Below are 16,175 nucleotides of genomic sequence, written 5' to 3' on the forward strand. Positions count from 1 at the left end.
CCCTCCCACCCCCATGATAGACCTAGAAGAAGGTCCAGGCTCCTGGTTTTGGCCTGGTCTAGCACTGGCGGTTGCAGCCATCTAGCAAGTGAACCAGAGGAAAGAAGATCTCCCTCTCTGTCTCAGCCTCTCGCTCTGTAACTCTGACTTTCAAGTAAATAAATAAAAATTTTAAAAAATTTTTAAAGAAATTAAAAAATGTCAGAAGGATAACTGTGGGGAGCAGCCCGGACTGGACTGAGTTACTGGAATTAAGACTTATTCTATGCATCTGCTCTCCCACAATATGGCGCTGGGAGAGAAGTAAACAGCTTCCGCACAGCTGCCTCCAGTTCAACCAATAAACTGTAGGACTTGCTACTGATTGGAGGAGAGCAGCATACTCGGCGTGTGGGCAGCCGAGTTGGGATTGGCGGAGGAGGACTATAAAGGAGGAGAGAGACGGCATGCACCAGGGAACATCTAAGGGGAACACCTGAGGGAACACCTGTGCAGCCCCCGAGAAGAGCCGGCCGGCGGTGTGCCGCTCCCCTGCGGAAGTGGGGAATGTGGCCAGGGGGAACTGCCCTTCCACGGAGGTGGAAGGGATAGTAGCCAACCCGGGAAGAACCAGCAGCAAACCCGGGGAGGGCCGAGCAGACGAAAGAACAGCGCAGGGTCCTGTGTCGTTCCTCCACGAAGAGGGGGAGCGACAGATAACAGAGTGTTATAAAAGAGCTTATCACTGTTACTGCTGAAATTAGGATTTAACTTTTTTTAAAAAGTCAGCAATATCCTTGGACCATAACGCCTCCATGGCTCTAAATCTCATTTGAAAAAAAAAAAAGAGAGAAAAGAAAGAATAGTAAAAAAAATGATTTTTATAATAGAGCTTCATGTCTTATGCACAGTTAGATAGAATAATATGCATACATTGGCCGGTGCCGAGGCTCACTAGGCTAATCCTCTGCCTTGCGGCGCCGGCACACCGGGTTCTAGTCCCGGTCAGGGCGCTGGATTCTGTCCCAGTTTCCCCTCTTCCAGGCCAGCTCTCTGCTGTGGCCAGGGAGTGCAGTGGAGGATGGCCCAAGTACTTAGGCCCTGCACCCCATGGGAGACCAGGAGAAGCACCTGGCTCCTGCCATCGGATCAGCGCAGTGTGCCGGTCACGGCGGCCATTGGAGGGTGAACCAACGGCAAAGGAAGACCTTTCTCTCTGTCTCTCTCTCTCACTGTCCACTCTGCCCATTCAAAAAAAAAAAAAAAGAATAATATGCATACAATAATTATGCACAATTATATGTACACACACCTAAAAATGTCTTCTATTTAATTTGGGCCCCTAAAAATCTTTGGAACATGCAAACCACAAAAAGACATGAAAGCATTTGCTTACATACAGAAAATAGAGTCTTTCTACGGCTCTGTCTTTGACAGAGCTGATCCTCAGATGAAAAGAAAATGAATCAATACCCATTTCCAGCTGCCTAATGGGAAGAGACGAAGTCACCTATGAAGCCAATCTGCTTGAGAAAAAACAGCCATCCACTGCCCAGCAATAACCCCACTCCACTCCCTCCCGACCAGGGAATCCTAACAAGAATCAGTCTCCCGCCAGCCCCTTCCAACAGAACTCACATGTCTGTAATGAATTCTCCCTTCATTCTTCTATTTTTCTAGTGTGTGTGCTTGGTAAAATTATTGATATTACAATTCTTGTCTGTGAGAGACTCCATTAACCTTATTGCTCATCTCCTTTTTTAAAAAAAATCAACATGTGTTTATTGGGTATTAAAAAAGTTTAAATGGCGTCCTTTAGGTTTAATATTAATCAAATACTACATACAAGTCAGTTTGGGACATAAATTAAACATTATAGATTGCTATGTGAGATGTAAAGGAGAAGATGTTTTTTCTAAGATGACAGCAACTAGAGCTGTGAAGGCCAGGTGGACAGATAATTGAAGAAAATGGAGGGAGGGATCAGAAAGCAGCGAGAACCCAATCCTAAGTGTGAGCACAGCTGGCTCTCAGAGCGTGAGGATGCTCCCCGCTGGCCCAGAGCAGTGGACGGGCATGGTGGCTCACAGACTTCGGTTAAAACTCAGCATCTACAATGAGCAATTCTGCCCTGAATGTTTGTTGAAAAAGTGTCATAAAACTTATTTATGTCATACAACATCATCCATTTGACACTGTTCATTTAAGTAATACATTAAAGAGCACTCAAACAGTTCCCCATTAAGCAACTTATTACTCACAAATCTAGGTTTCTTATTAAGCCTTTGTTAGGCTGGATGAATATTTTATATTTTCAACAGGCTTGTTCTCAGTTTAGTCTTTGGGGTGGATGTTGAAAGTCTCCCTTTGCTAAAATGTTTCATTCAAAACTAAATAAAGAGCTCCATATATTCAAGCTTTGGTTTCTATTAAAGGCTTGACAGACAGAACCTAATTAAATTGTTCTGCTCCCAGCTTTGCTTCTTAATAAGCAGCTGCTCGCTTAATCAGTCATGCCAAATCCAGGACCTGAGCTACAGATTTTTTAGAAATTTCCCCAGCAAATCAAGCCTTCTGGTAGGAAGCAATTGCCCCAGTTCACTTCACGTGCTTGACTCAGGCCAGAAAATGGTAACAATGGGTAAAACCAAATGGTGCTCATTGCTAACACTGATAAAAGCCCTTGCGAGTTTGGGGATGATTAAGTACTGGGATACACAGTAAAAGTGGGAAACCATTAGACCTACTTCATACACCCCTGCATACACGTGGCTAGTAGCTGGCAGAAGGCTGGGAAGCTGGCTGTCCTAGAAAAGAACAAGCAGCTGAATATTTCTGGGGCAATTTCCGAGTGTCTAGACATGAACTCTACAATATAATTAGTCCATCTTAATTCACAGGAATTGTGGGCCCCAAAGAAGCTCATCCAGACACCTGCTGAATTCAGCGATGTCTATACTCTTCCTCCAACATGATTTACACAAATGGTAGTTGAACTTGGTTTCTTAGTAGGAAGAAAACAAAAAGCTCTCAAGTGCACCTCTCAACCATCAGCTATGAAAGCCCATCCCTTCCAGCTGGACTCACGGAGACAGGGCCCTGGAAATGGCTCAGCCAGGGCGGATGCAGTATTCACTGCACCAGGGTTTATCCAACATCTGTCACTTGCCTGCCACTATGCCAGGCACTGTGCTGGTGCTCACACGCAAAATGGGAGAAACCCTTACAGTAAGAGAAGCAAAGAAAGCCGTCATCGCCATATAGAATGGGAAGGTCAGGGTGCTAAGGGGACGTTCCTGCTTTTCCAGGGCTAATCACCCAGCAGAGACAACATAGCAACAATCAGGAGCCATCCAGAGGTTTTCAAGGTGAATAAAGAAGCTACCTCTTCCATTAAAACCCCAACAAGACCCTTTGAGGCTAAAGGCCCAAAGACTCCGTTCTATCAGGCAAATTTAGAAATATCTACACCTTCCCCTCAAGATGAGTGCTATCATTTCCCCTGTTCTTTATCCCTTTATAAACAGGGGTTCCTTAGGGAATATGTTGATGTCATCAACACCACTTATCCATGCACATAGCCCCATTCCTCCACAGTCTGAAGTCACTTGCAAGCAAGAATTGTGCTGCAGTGTTTAGGAGGAAAAACCCCTAAAGAGAGGGCAGAAAGGTTTGTGTGTCTGCCTTTAAGGGCAGCAAGGAAGCAGAGAGCCAAGAAGGACACCCCACTCCTTCTTAGCATTCCTTTTCCCTTCCCTTTCCTACTTCCTACTTTGAGCCCAAGTAGTCCCTACCCTCAGATCACCAGCTGTAACTGTCTTATAATAGATGAGGTTTATTTTATTTCACCAAGGAAATTAAGGCCATCAGGCATGAACTCCCTCAACTTGACACTGTTTACCACCTGCCCCACCCCCCACACCTTCTCTGCACTCTACACCTTCAACACTGCTCATGTTGTGTGCCACACCAGCCCCCTCCCCTGGTGCACCAGTCTAGAAGAGCAGCAACTTCTGGATGGTTCTGCGTGGGCATCTTGGCTCTGGTAGGCTGTGCTTGGCCCAAGCTGAACTCAACCCCAAATAAGTCCTTTCTCCGTGGCTGTCTGTCCCAGTGACCAACACTGCCATGCTCAACATTTCCCCATCTTCCAACCTAGAGCAGTTCCTGATCCTTGACACCTTCCTTTCCCCTCACTCCCACGAACACCTGGCTGGAAAATCCTGGGAGATTAAGAGAATACCACATGAAGGACAACCTGACCCCAGCAAAGGCTTGAACCTTGGAGTAACACAGTCAGGTGTGGCTGGATAACAAAAACTAGGTAAACCCAGTGCTAGATGAAAAACGAGAAGCAGACCCATGACCCAAGTCAACATGAGACCTGTCTCTTGGGTTTTTGTAAGCTTTTCTCTTCTTGTTCATATTTCAGTAAGTATTTCCATGTTTAATTAATCTGCATTTAACACAACACTGGGAAAAACAGTTAATATATTGAATTCAAGATTTCAAGGGGCCGGCACCGTGGCACAGGAAGTTAATCTTCCACCTGCGGTGCCGGCATCCCATATGGGCGGCAGTTCTAGTCCCGGCTGCTCTACTTCCCATCCAGCTCTCTGCTATGGCCTGGGAAAGCAGTAGAAGATGGCCCAAGTGCTTGGGCCTCTGCACCCACATGGGAGACCTGGAAGAATCTCCTGGCTCCTGGCTTCAGATCAGCGCAGCTCTAGCCGTTGCGGCCATTTGGGGAGTGAACCAGTGGAAGGAAGACCTTCCTCTCTGTCTCTCCCTCTCATTGTCTGTAACTCTACCTCTCAAATAAATAAAAATCTTTTTAAAAAAAGATTTCAAAATTATCTTTATTAGCTGAAATAATGAATTCCAATCACGAAGGCAAAATAATAACACATAGGATAAGAATAAGATTTTAAAAGGTAATTGCAAAGTACAGGACTTAGCATCACACACACACACACACACACACAGACTTTCACATTAAAAGTGACATAAATCAATAACACACAAATGTATAATGAAGAAAAAAATCTCAGGCTCATTTATAATCAGATAGGGTGGAAATAAACCTTTGGGTCAAGATAAATTATCAGTCCCATTGTACTTGAATTTATCCCATATCAGAGAACCTTTAGCGTAGCAAGATGATGATTTTTGGAAACTATCATATCATGAAGAGTTAAAGGGTTGATTAATGTCAGTTTGGGAACAAGATTTCTTAGAAAAAACTTAAGAGCATTCTTGAAATATCTGAAGAACTATCATGCGGAAAAAAATGGAGGAAGGAAGGAACTTACTCTGCCATTACTCAAAATGGCACAGGTGGACAAAAATTATGGTGATAGCATGAAGGGAAAGTTCAGTTTACTTTAAAGAAGAACCTTGCAGCAATTCAGAAGTGTCCAAACATCCACCACAGAAAAGCTTAAAAAGACAGTAAGTGGGGCCAGCACTGTGGCACAGTGGGTTAACACCCTGGCCTGAAGCGCCGTCATCCCATATGGGCACCGGTTCTAGACCCAGCTGCTCCATTTCCAATCCAGCTCTCTGCTATGGCCTGGGAAAGCAGTAGAGGATGGTCCAAGTGCTTGGGCCCCTGCACCCACGTGGGAGACCCGGAGGAAGCTCCTTGCTCCTGTCTTCAGATCCGTGCAGCTCTGGCCGTTGCAGCCAATTGAGGAGTGAACCATTGGATGGAAGAACTCTCTCTCTGCCTCTCCTCTCTCTGTGTAACTCTGACTTTCAAATAAATAAATAAATCTTAAAAAACAAAGACAATAAGGAGGCTTGGTCTGTAGAAGGGTGGACACTGGTCACCTTCAGAGCTTTCTCAAAGGAAGATTCTGGATCTAGAACTGAACTTAATTTGGTATCTAAACAAACAATTTTATATTACATACTACATTCACTTTTCAACAGTCTATCATTTACATTTTTAAAAAAACAATTTTCACATGGAAGGCTCAGTGGAGGTCTTGCATTGGAATCTCAGTTCACCACTGGCTATCCGTGTGACCTTGGGAAAATTGTTTAACTTGCCTTAACTGAACCTCAGTTTTCTTACATGCAAGATGGAAATACCAACAGCAGTCATGTGACACAGCTGTCTCAGAATAAATGACAAGATGCTTATTTGGGCACTTAGAACAACACTTGACACGTGGCTCATACCCAGCTGGTTTCTGCTTCCACAGTCATCTGTCTCCAGCAACCTCTAGGCCTGTCGTCACTCCAGCTAAGGGACACAGACCATCCTCTGGCCACTAGACCCCTAACTCATCCTTGTTTTCATCAGTCAACACTGGGATGGACAGCACCCACTGCAGAGATCTTTGCTCCACTTGCTTATTTTTGTCATGCTCCAAAGTTCTTCCCCAGCCACCTGAGCCAGCCCATCACCCCTTTCACTCCCTGAACCGTCCCATCAGGTCACCTGGAACTGCTGCTCCACAGGCAGAAAGTAGTGCTGTATCCTTGGCCGTCCTGTGTGCACTGTGAGGACAGCTTTTCTCCTGCAGCCTCTCAGGCAGTGGCTGCCTCACCTTGCACACCTTGGAGCCAGAGGGTGGCCATGGCCAGGACATCCTCTTTGCTCCTCGTGGTCCCCTTCAGGCCTTAGTCCACCATTTTTCCACCCCCTTTCGTCACCCATATCCTTATTGGTCCTGCCATTCAGTTATACCAACCTCACCCTCTTCTCATTGGCATCATATTCTAAACTCCCAAACACTTCCTTCCATTCAGAGATGTTGACCCCGGCTCACAGATGTCCTCAAGCCCCAGAAACACCTCAGTAACTTCCTGTCCATGTATGTGGCTCAGCAGCTCCCTGAAACCTCAGTCCTTTTGTCTATGGTACTTTGTCCCCACCTACAGATCTCTACTGTTCCTTACCCATCATTTTTATGCCTCCAAAATAACATTCAGGTATTCCCTCTGTTGACTGGAGCCCCTGTCCCTTCCAACTTGTTCAGTATCGCAACATTTTCAAGCCCAATGACCTCTCGGATTTTTCCCAAGCCATTAGCCCTTTCTTACTTTCCTCTTTAATCAGCTTAGCTCCTACAGCCCGTCATTTCTCTAACACTCTTACTAACAACCTACAATCAGAGCACTGTTGGAGAAAGTCATACACCAGAAGGGACTGAGGTTGGTGAAATTACAGAGGGATCAAACAGCCCTTAAGTCTACCTTGCACTCCAACCATGTTGCCTTGACCCTCCCAATCCTTTCCCATTCCACAGTAAAATGCTCACGTTGTCCCTATTGTTCTCAAACCTCCAACCATGCACTCTCACACTCAGCAGAAAGCCCTCATCTGACCTACATAAAAACAGAAGCCAACCTATTAAAACCCTTATAATCCCACTATCAACTGTGCTGACGACCTGCATCTCACCCATCAGTCCTCCCACCTAAGCCAGCCTAACTTGTGCACAGTGGATCCATTCCTTGTGACACTCTTGGGGAATATTTGTCTCCTCTGTGAGAGAACTGGAAGAAGTTCCCAGCTTCTGGCTTCAGCCTGATGCAGCCCCCGCCATTGTGGCCATTTGGGGAGTAAACCAGTAGATGGAGGATCTCTCTCTCTCTCTCTCTCTCTCTCTGTCACTCTACCTTTCAAATAATGTATCTCTTTAAAATAAAGCAGGCTCACATTCCCTGAAAAAAAAAAATCAACAGTTTCACCTCTTCTTCAAACCTACCTCCTTCCCACATAGTTTTCTCTTTGGCTCCTGCTCCATGCCTGCATTCCCTCCTTCTCTCTACACCTTAACAATGTCCTAGAAATATCTCTCTGTGCTCTGTCATTACTCCCCACCTCGTTCTTCAGCCCACTCTGTTCCTTATCCACTCCATCATTGCTAAGGTCAACAATGACTTCCACATGTGGCTTTCGTGTTGCCTTTGCCTGACTGCTGACTGCAGACACCACTGCCCATTCTCCCCTTGAACCACTGCCTGTGCTTCTGTCATACCACACTTCCTCTACACAGCTACAAAACAGATTCCTCAAAGACTGCAGACCTTCTTCTATTCGTTTCCAGTGTGACATCACCTATACCTGTGGCCTCATTACCAGGTATACACAGAAAGATCTCATTTTTTTTTTAAGATTTATTTATTTATTTGAAAGGCAAAGCCACAGAGAGGCAGAGGCAGAGAGAGAGAGAGAGACAGAGACAGAGACATAGACAGAGAAAGAGAGAGAGAGAGAGTCTTCCATCCACTGGTTCACTCCCCAAGTGGCCACAATGGACGGAGCCAGGCCAATCCAAAGCCTGGAGCCAGGAGCTTACTCTGGGTCCCCAATGTGGGAGCAGGGGCCCAAGGAGCTGGACCATCTTTCACTGCCTTCCCAGGCCACAGCAGAGAGCTGGACCAGAAGTGGAGCAGCCAGGACTCGAACCGGCACTCATATGGGATGCCGGCATTTCAGGCAGCGGCTTCACCCACTACGCCACAAGGCTGGCCCTAAGTCCTCAAGTTTAACTATCCATCCCAGATCCTTACTTTGAACTCCTCACGCATATGGCCAACTGCAACTTTACTACACAGTCTCAAAGGTACCTAAAATCAAGCTCATGACCTGATCACTAAACTTGGTTCTCACCTGGGTTCTTTATCACCACACATCCAGATCTGACAGTCAGAGACCCAGGAGTCACCCCTGACAAGATCTATTTTTCTCTAGCTACTACCAGCACTTTCCTGGATCATCTGCAAACAGGCCTTCTTCCTGTGAAGAATAACTGGAGGGCTCCAGGGCCCTTGTTTCTAAAAACTGTCTCCCATGATTGTCACCCCGTCTCCTATCCTCAACTCAGGGCCTCCCTTGGTTTCTCATGAGACGGACCCCACCTTCTCCAGCCTTACCTGGTACTTGTCCTCACTTGCTGCACTCCAGCTAATGTGGCCTTCCTTCTGCCCCTTAAACGAGCTGTGTCCCCACCCTCCACAAGGCCTTTGCACGCCCTGTTCCCCTCCTTTCCTCCGTGCCTCTGCACTCCAAGTCAGCTCTCATATTTCCTCCACTCTCAGGTCAATCCTCACTTCCCCAGAGACGCCTCCTCTGGGCTCCATTACCAGGCCAACTTCCCCGTTATCACACTGCTGGCACCATGTCCCTCTCCTTTACAGCTGCAACATAAACTAGTGTCCCCTTCCTCCAGGAGTATGTGCCCCACGAGAGTGGTAAACATGGTCATTTTTCCCTCACCACTGTGACCCATGCCTAACACAGTGCCTGCCATGCAGTGTGTGCTCAATAAGTGTGAATGTTCTTACATTTGCTTTCCATTCTGCTAGAATCTCATCAGTTACAGGTCCTGCATTTTGCCAGTGTAATGGAAAAATAATTTTCTAAACTGAAGACACAATATACTGACTTCAAAATATACCGAATTCAATACCTTGATTTCAAAATATACCAACTCCAAAAGAACTCTCACCTCCAAATGTCAAAAGCAAATACCAGAATTATTAATGATACTGATTATATTTATCTATCCCAAACTCCTTGTAATACATGATATGTATTTGAAAGTTTCATGTGTATATGTATATATACATAAAACTATGATCTACACTGTATTTTCAAACCTGTATCAACTGTATAAGTACTTATTTACTGAATCACTTACCATCACCAGCTGCCGTAATACTTTAGCATTGAAAGTCTTTGCCTGTAAACTGTAAATAATTTGTAATTGAACACATGACTGCAGAAGATGAGTTATCTGCCAAGCCAAAGAAACAAGTAAAAAGTCCTTTCAAAAAAATATGCACTCTCATCCATCTGGTTTTTGTTTAAATTTTCACATATGGGATATATTGCAATGATCTGTTTAAACTGACCAGAAACATTAAAATCTCTTAGTAAGGAGTAACTATCATACTACTCACTTTCAAATTTTCATTTATGTAAAACTGTCTAGCATCTAAGTCCAAAGGTTTCAGCTAGCTGCAGTTTTTTGATTGTGCTTTGAGAGTTACATGGAAAAAGTTAGGAGAATTATGTACAGAAAACCTTTCACCTCTTGCTTTTCTGAGCATCAAGTTCAAGAACAATTAGCATTAGTGTGAAGAATGGTAGGAAGCCAACTACATAGTCAACACGGCATCTACAAACCCTCTAACAGTCACACTACTGTTTTTGAGATTGAACAAATGGGAAGCAAATGAAGGCTAAACAAACAGAGGCTATGACCCCCATATGAATATCGCTAAGTTACATTCTCCTTCTGAAATAGATAATGCTACTTCAGGTTTAACAAGAAAATGCTGATGATTGTTGAAACAACTTCTCTATGATTCTTTCAGTGTTAAGACACTGAACTCTGAATAAGGGTATCTTTCATATTTTTATTCTCCCTTTCCTCATCCTTCAACCCTTTTTCCTTCAACAGCCCATACAGAATTCAAGCTAAAGAGAAACTGCTCTAGTCTCCCTGCCACAGACCCTCGCAACTGACATCTTCCCATGGAAATCATTCTGGATCATTGTGTGTGTGTGTGTGTGTGTGTGTGTGTTGACAGATAGAGTTAGACAGTGAGAGAGAGACAGAGAGAAAGGTCTTCCTTCCATTGGTTCACCCCCCAAATGGCCGTCACGGCCAGGAGTCACATGCTTCCCCCTGGTCTCCCATGCAGGTGCAGGGGCCCAAGCACTTGGGCCATCCTCCACTGCCTTCCCGGGCCACAGCAGAGAGCTGGACTGGAAGAGGACTAGAACACGGTGACCACATGGGATGCCAGTGCTGCAGGCAGAGGATTAACCAAGTGAGCCACAGCGCCAGCCCCCTGAATCATTATTTTGATAGCAAAGAATAAAGTATTTAAGGCTAACTTGCCTTTGTTTCCCTCACATTTCCATGTAATAACTCTTAATCACAGGATGCTAGAGCAGGAAGGAGACTAAAACCAGCTCCCCAAACTGGGCTCTGAAAGCGTCACCACCCACCCCAGTGAAAAAGCAGCCAGCTTCCAGGGCTGCGTGCTGCCTGTGCCGTGCGCCACAGCTCACAGAACTGTTCTGACTGCGAATTCACATCTCTGCCACAAATCTCTTTCATCCAAGATTTCCCTTTATCTGCCATGGGCCTATCCTCCTATGTCCCATACCGAATGCCCTCTAGGTTCTTCCTCGGATCCCTCCAATTCAGTGTTCTTCACATCTGAGCCGCCCCCACCACACACACACACACACCCCACAGTATATATTCTCTTTATTCCTACTGGTCAAGATTTGTAGTCTTCCTTTCTATAGTTTGTTCTACAAGGGGGTGGGAAGAAATGGGTTTCATGATGTAGATTTTTTTCAAACAGCCCAGAGTCCACACCAAGAGATTCTGATACCAGTAACCCTGTCTCCTTGACCCCTCCTTGAGAATTCCTGCTCTTTGAAAAAATAATCCCCGCCCGCTGCTGGGTTCCCACAGTATCTGATCAGTACTCCCTTCCATTTTAAGGATTTCAACCAAAACTTGTAGTCTGATTTTCCTAGTGTGTATTTACCTTAACTTTTTATATGTTCTAGCTTTTAAATAATACATAAAATCTAGCAGAATTAATCTATTTCATGTCAATCTTAAAAAAAAATCTTTTATTTAAAATTCTTCTGAGTCATGCTTGCTCCCTTACTTGGACTCGTGTTTCTAATGTTTCATGAGCAGTGAGACTGCAGGATGCTGGCAAAGGCAAAAGCCCCCCTTCCAGAGCTCTCCCTGCTGCCACACCCTGGTTCTCACCTCCCAACCCATGGGATAAGTCCCCCCTGGACAATCCAGGAGCTCCTAGGCCAGCACCTGAGGCTCTTGGCGTACATAGGGCACAGAGGATCCACCTGATAAATGCTGCTTCCTATTCCTCACCCCCTGAAAACTTTTACAAAGACATCTTAGCCTTGTAAACTTGCGAGTTTGTTGCAGCTGTTGCATTTGGGGTAAATCAGAACGTCTTAATCCAGGAGATCCCAGTCACAGGAAGCTCAGGCTGACAAGGTGTGGGCCCACATACAAAGGCAGGGTCTGGAAGCTTATGCAATCTGTTGGCTCCTCCTCAAGGAAATCAACATTTCAAATACAACACTAGACACAAGCCAGAGAACGGACCTGATGCTGCAGTGGGGACTGGGCTGGGTGGCACTGAGTCACCCAGGGGAGACTCGGCAGAGGGAAGAAGTTCTGGGGCCAGCCTCTTCTGTCTGACTTGTAATGTGCTATTTCCCTATCAGTGCTCTTCCATCCTGCTGGGAGCACAGACGGAGCTTCTTGGCTTGCAACATCTCTTGGCTTTCTGCCAACACTGTGAAATCAAGGAAAAGCTGGACAAAGAACCATTATCTCCAAATGTATTTTGCTCTTTTATTTAAAGGGACCATTGGGGCACCTGCCAAGCTGCCTAGGAAGTCCGAACTTAAGGAGACAGGCGACTGGAGGCGGGGGGAGGGGGGGCGGGGGCAGCACTGTGGCATAGCAGGTAAAGCCTCTACCTGCAGTGCCAGCATCCCACATGGGCACTGGAGTCCCAGCTGCTCCACTTCCGATCCAGCTCCCTGCTAGAAGCCTGGGAAAGCAGCAGAGGACAGCCCAAGTGCTTGGGCCCCTGCACCCATTTGGAAACCCAAGAAGCCATTCCTGGCTCCTAGGTTTGGACCAGCCCAGCTCTGGCCATTGCAGCCATTTGGGGAGTGAACCAACAGATGGAAGATCTGTCTCTCTGTGTGTGTCTCTCTAACTCTGCCTCTGCCTTTCAAATAAATGGATAAATCTTAAAAAAAAAAAAAATAAGGGGGGGGGGGACAGGCAGGCAGATTCTTCTCACCTCCAAAGCCCAATTACCCCTGAGCAAGTCCTTAGGATGGCAGGGAAGTAGCTAAGATAGGGCTTTGCCTCCTGCCTTTTATTTCTCATTCTTTCTATTTTTTGCCTTCTCCCCACAAGAAATAAGAGGTAGTACGAAATGAGTTAGAGGAGCTGAAGAACAACTTAGCAAATGTCTCCTCCTTGTTGGGTTCTGTAGGTGAATTCCATTCAATTAGAGACCTAGAATCAAATCCTAGCCCCAGTATTATCAAGTGGCCTTGGGCAAGAAGAATTTGACCTCTCTGATCTGAAAGCTCTATAGAACAGGGATAAGAACAATTGCAAGAAGTTTATCTGGCTCATATGAGATAACACACACCTTGCACAGTGCTTGGCACATACAGCCACCTGTGAGAAATCATGTAATAGCCCCAAATTCCTATGCAACAGGACACTGCCACCCCGATCCTCCAATCCAAAGGAGCACCCTATGTCTCCACCTCCATGAATCTGGCAACCTTGCTCCCTGGCGACAAACTGAATTCAGTACAGGAGAGGCTACATCTGGAGCACAGATGCGCTTCGAAAGTCCTGGCAGGGGCAGGCATTTGGCACAGCAGTTAAGGCGTCGCTTGGGATGCCCTCATCCCATATCAGAGTGCCTGCGATTGAGTTCTGACTCCACTTCTGATTCCAGTCTCCTGCTAATGTTCACTCTGGGAGACACTGGTTATGGTTCAAGTGCTTGGGTCCCTGGTACCCACATAGGAGACCTGGATGGAGCTAAGGGCTCCAGGTTTCAGCCTTGCCCATCTCTGGATGTAGAGGGCATTTGGGGAGTGAACCAAGGGATGGAAAATCAATCTCTTTTCTCCCTCTCCCTCTCCCTCTCCCTCTCCCTCTCCCTCTCCCTCTCCCTCTCCCTCTCCCTCTCCCTCTCCCTCTCCCTCTCCCTCTCCCTCTCCCTCTCCCTCTCCCTCTTCCGCTCCTGCTCTGCCTTTTAAATGTATTTTTAAAATTACTTTTAGGCTGGTGCCGCGGCTCACTTGGCTAATCCTCTGCCTGTGGCGCCAGCACCCCGGGTTCTAGTCCCAGTTGGGGTGCTGGATTCTGTCTTGGTTGCTCCTTTTCCATTCCAGCTCTCTGCTGTGGCCCGGGGTGGGGCAGTGGAGGATGGCCCCAGTGCCTGGGCCCTGTACCCGCATGGGAGACCAGGGGGAAGCACCTGGCTCCTGGCTTCGGATCAGCACAGTGTGCCAGCCTTAATGGCCATTTGGGAGGTGAACCAACGGAAGGAAGACTTTTCTTTCTCTCTCTCTCGCTCATTGTCTAACTCTATAACTCTGCCTGTCAAAAAAATTATTTAAAAATTTTAAGACCTACAGCATCTACCTGTCACTCCCTTGGGATGCTTCTCTGAGACTACCACATAAGGAAGCCCCTGTAAATCTGCTGGAGGATGAGAGGTTACAAGAAGGAAACTAAGGGGCCGGCATTGTGGCACAGTGGGTAAAACTGCTGCCTGCAGCGCCAGAACCCCAAATGGACACCAGTTCAAGTCCTGACTGTTCCACTTCCAATCCAGCTCCCTGCTAAGGGCCTGTGAAAGCAACAGAAGACGGCCCAAGTACTTGGGCTCCTGCCACCCAAGTGGGAGACCCAGATGAAGCTCCTGGCTCTTGGCTTCGGCCTGGCCCAGCCCAGGCCATTGCAGCCATTGCAGCCATTTGGGAAGTGAATCAGTGGGTGGATGGAAGATCCTCCTCTCTCTCTCTCTCTCTCTCTCTCTCTCTCTCTCCCTCTCTCTCTGTCTCAGTGCCTCTTCCTCTCTGTACCTCTTCTTTTCGAATAAATAAATAAATCTTTAAAATTAGAAGAAGGAAGAAGGAGGAGGAGGAGGAGGCAGGAGGAGGCTGAGGCCGCTCAGCTGTCAAGACAGCCAGCACTCAACACCAAGCAGCAGCCACGCCAGCAAGCCATCCGAATCTCCCAGCCCAGCTGCCCCTCCAGCTGAAAGCACCCACTTGAGTGAGGCTGCAACCAGAATAGCAACTGCCAGCCAACCCACAGGATCACAAGAAATAAGAAATCACTGTGTAAAGTCACTAGAACTTAGAGCAGCCTTGTTATTCATTAGCACTCATAAGTCGAAACATCACTCAATAAAGAATGGCTGTTAAAACTAGCCCTTTCCTAATCAAGAAGCATTACACCAATTTCTCCAATGGCCCCAAACCACAGGAGAAAATTATATTCTGTATCTGAAGCCCCACTCGGGCCCAGTGTCCTGCAGCTTGTCTACACCTCCGAGCTGACTCAAGAATTTGCTGGCTAACATGAGAAGGCAGCCAAGTCCTTTCTAAATTATCTAAAAAGGGCCTTTCATCTTGTCACCTGAGGAACTCCACCCAAGGTACTTTTGAGGATGCTTTCTCTTATGACCTCTTCCTACACGATTGCCATCTTCAAAGCCTGGTGCCAACCCCACTACTTCCCAATAAACATGGTATTTATCTACTGATGCAGTATCTGGTTTGAAAGGTAGGCAAAAAAATCTAAACACACGGCATGTTTCCTTGAACCACTTCACAAAAGGTGTCATGCCAAACATATCAGATGTGGCTTAATCACATCACAAACTTCAGGTTTAACACTTACTACACACCTCATGCTTAATTCAATCAAGGTAAGGCGCGTAAGGGTATTGAAGCCTGGCACATAGACTTGGCAACAAAGAATGGTTCTAGGGAAATGGTCTTAAGACAAGAATTTGATGAAGCTCAAACCCCAGTGGCTCATGAGAAGTGAGACTTTCCAAACTCCACGAAGTACAAAATGCCCCAAACTTGTAACTCTTAAGCTGGAAGATACCGCAGAACCTCTTGGAATGGTGACTCTGTGATCTCCTCTAATTTCTGGAGTTAATCAACGTGAACAAGCACTACTTCTGCATGAGCTGAGTACAGAGTTTCCTTATTCTACATTTGGGAAAAATATTTTGCTCCACCTTTGTAGTAAGTCTGGAAAGTCAATACTATCTAAAATCTCTCCACTTCTGGCTTCATAAATTAAAAGGCTAGTACTCTTGGGGTTTTACTTACAGAAATCCCACTAGCCTGTTCTGTGCTACCTTGTGGGAAAATTGTCCAGGAACAATATCACATTGCTGTTTTCACTGGTCATGTGTCCTCTTAGGTTCTCTTACAGCTATTTCTGGATGAAACCCATGAACCTACACCTCCTATCCTACTGACCTTTCCCTGAGCAGTGCCAAGGTATGACACCCCTGGCTAGCACTGAGGAACATGATATGAAACAGCATCACAAAGTCACTAGGTCTTACTGTACGATACTGGGAATGTTGTCGACAATGCT

At 46.2% G+C, this 16,175-nt stretch overlaps 1 protein-coding gene across 21 annotated transcripts in view; it reads right to left on the bottom strand.

Moving 5' to 3' along the window:
* Positions 1 to 16,175, bottom strand: part of TLCD4 (TLC domain containing 4) — a 101,357-nt gene that overhangs the window by 46,105 nt on the left and 39,077 nt on the right. The window contains exon 3 of one of the 21 annotated variants that reach the window (XM_051856240.2): positions 2,727 to 2,786. The exons of the other annotated variants lie outside the window; for them this stretch is intronic. The gene's annotated coding sequence lies outside the window, so the exon portion shown is untranslated. The remainder of the gene's footprint in view (positions 1 to 2,726; positions 2,787 to 16,175) is intronic. 21 annotated transcript variants of the gene reach the window in all.

Source organism: Oryctolagus cuniculus, chromosome 7 (genome assembly GCF_964237555.1).
Source record: "Oryctolagus cuniculus chromosome 7, mOryCun1.1, whole genome shotgun sequence".
NCBI lineage: Eukaryota > Metazoa > Chordata > Mammalia > Lagomorpha > Leporidae > Oryctolagus > Oryctolagus cuniculus.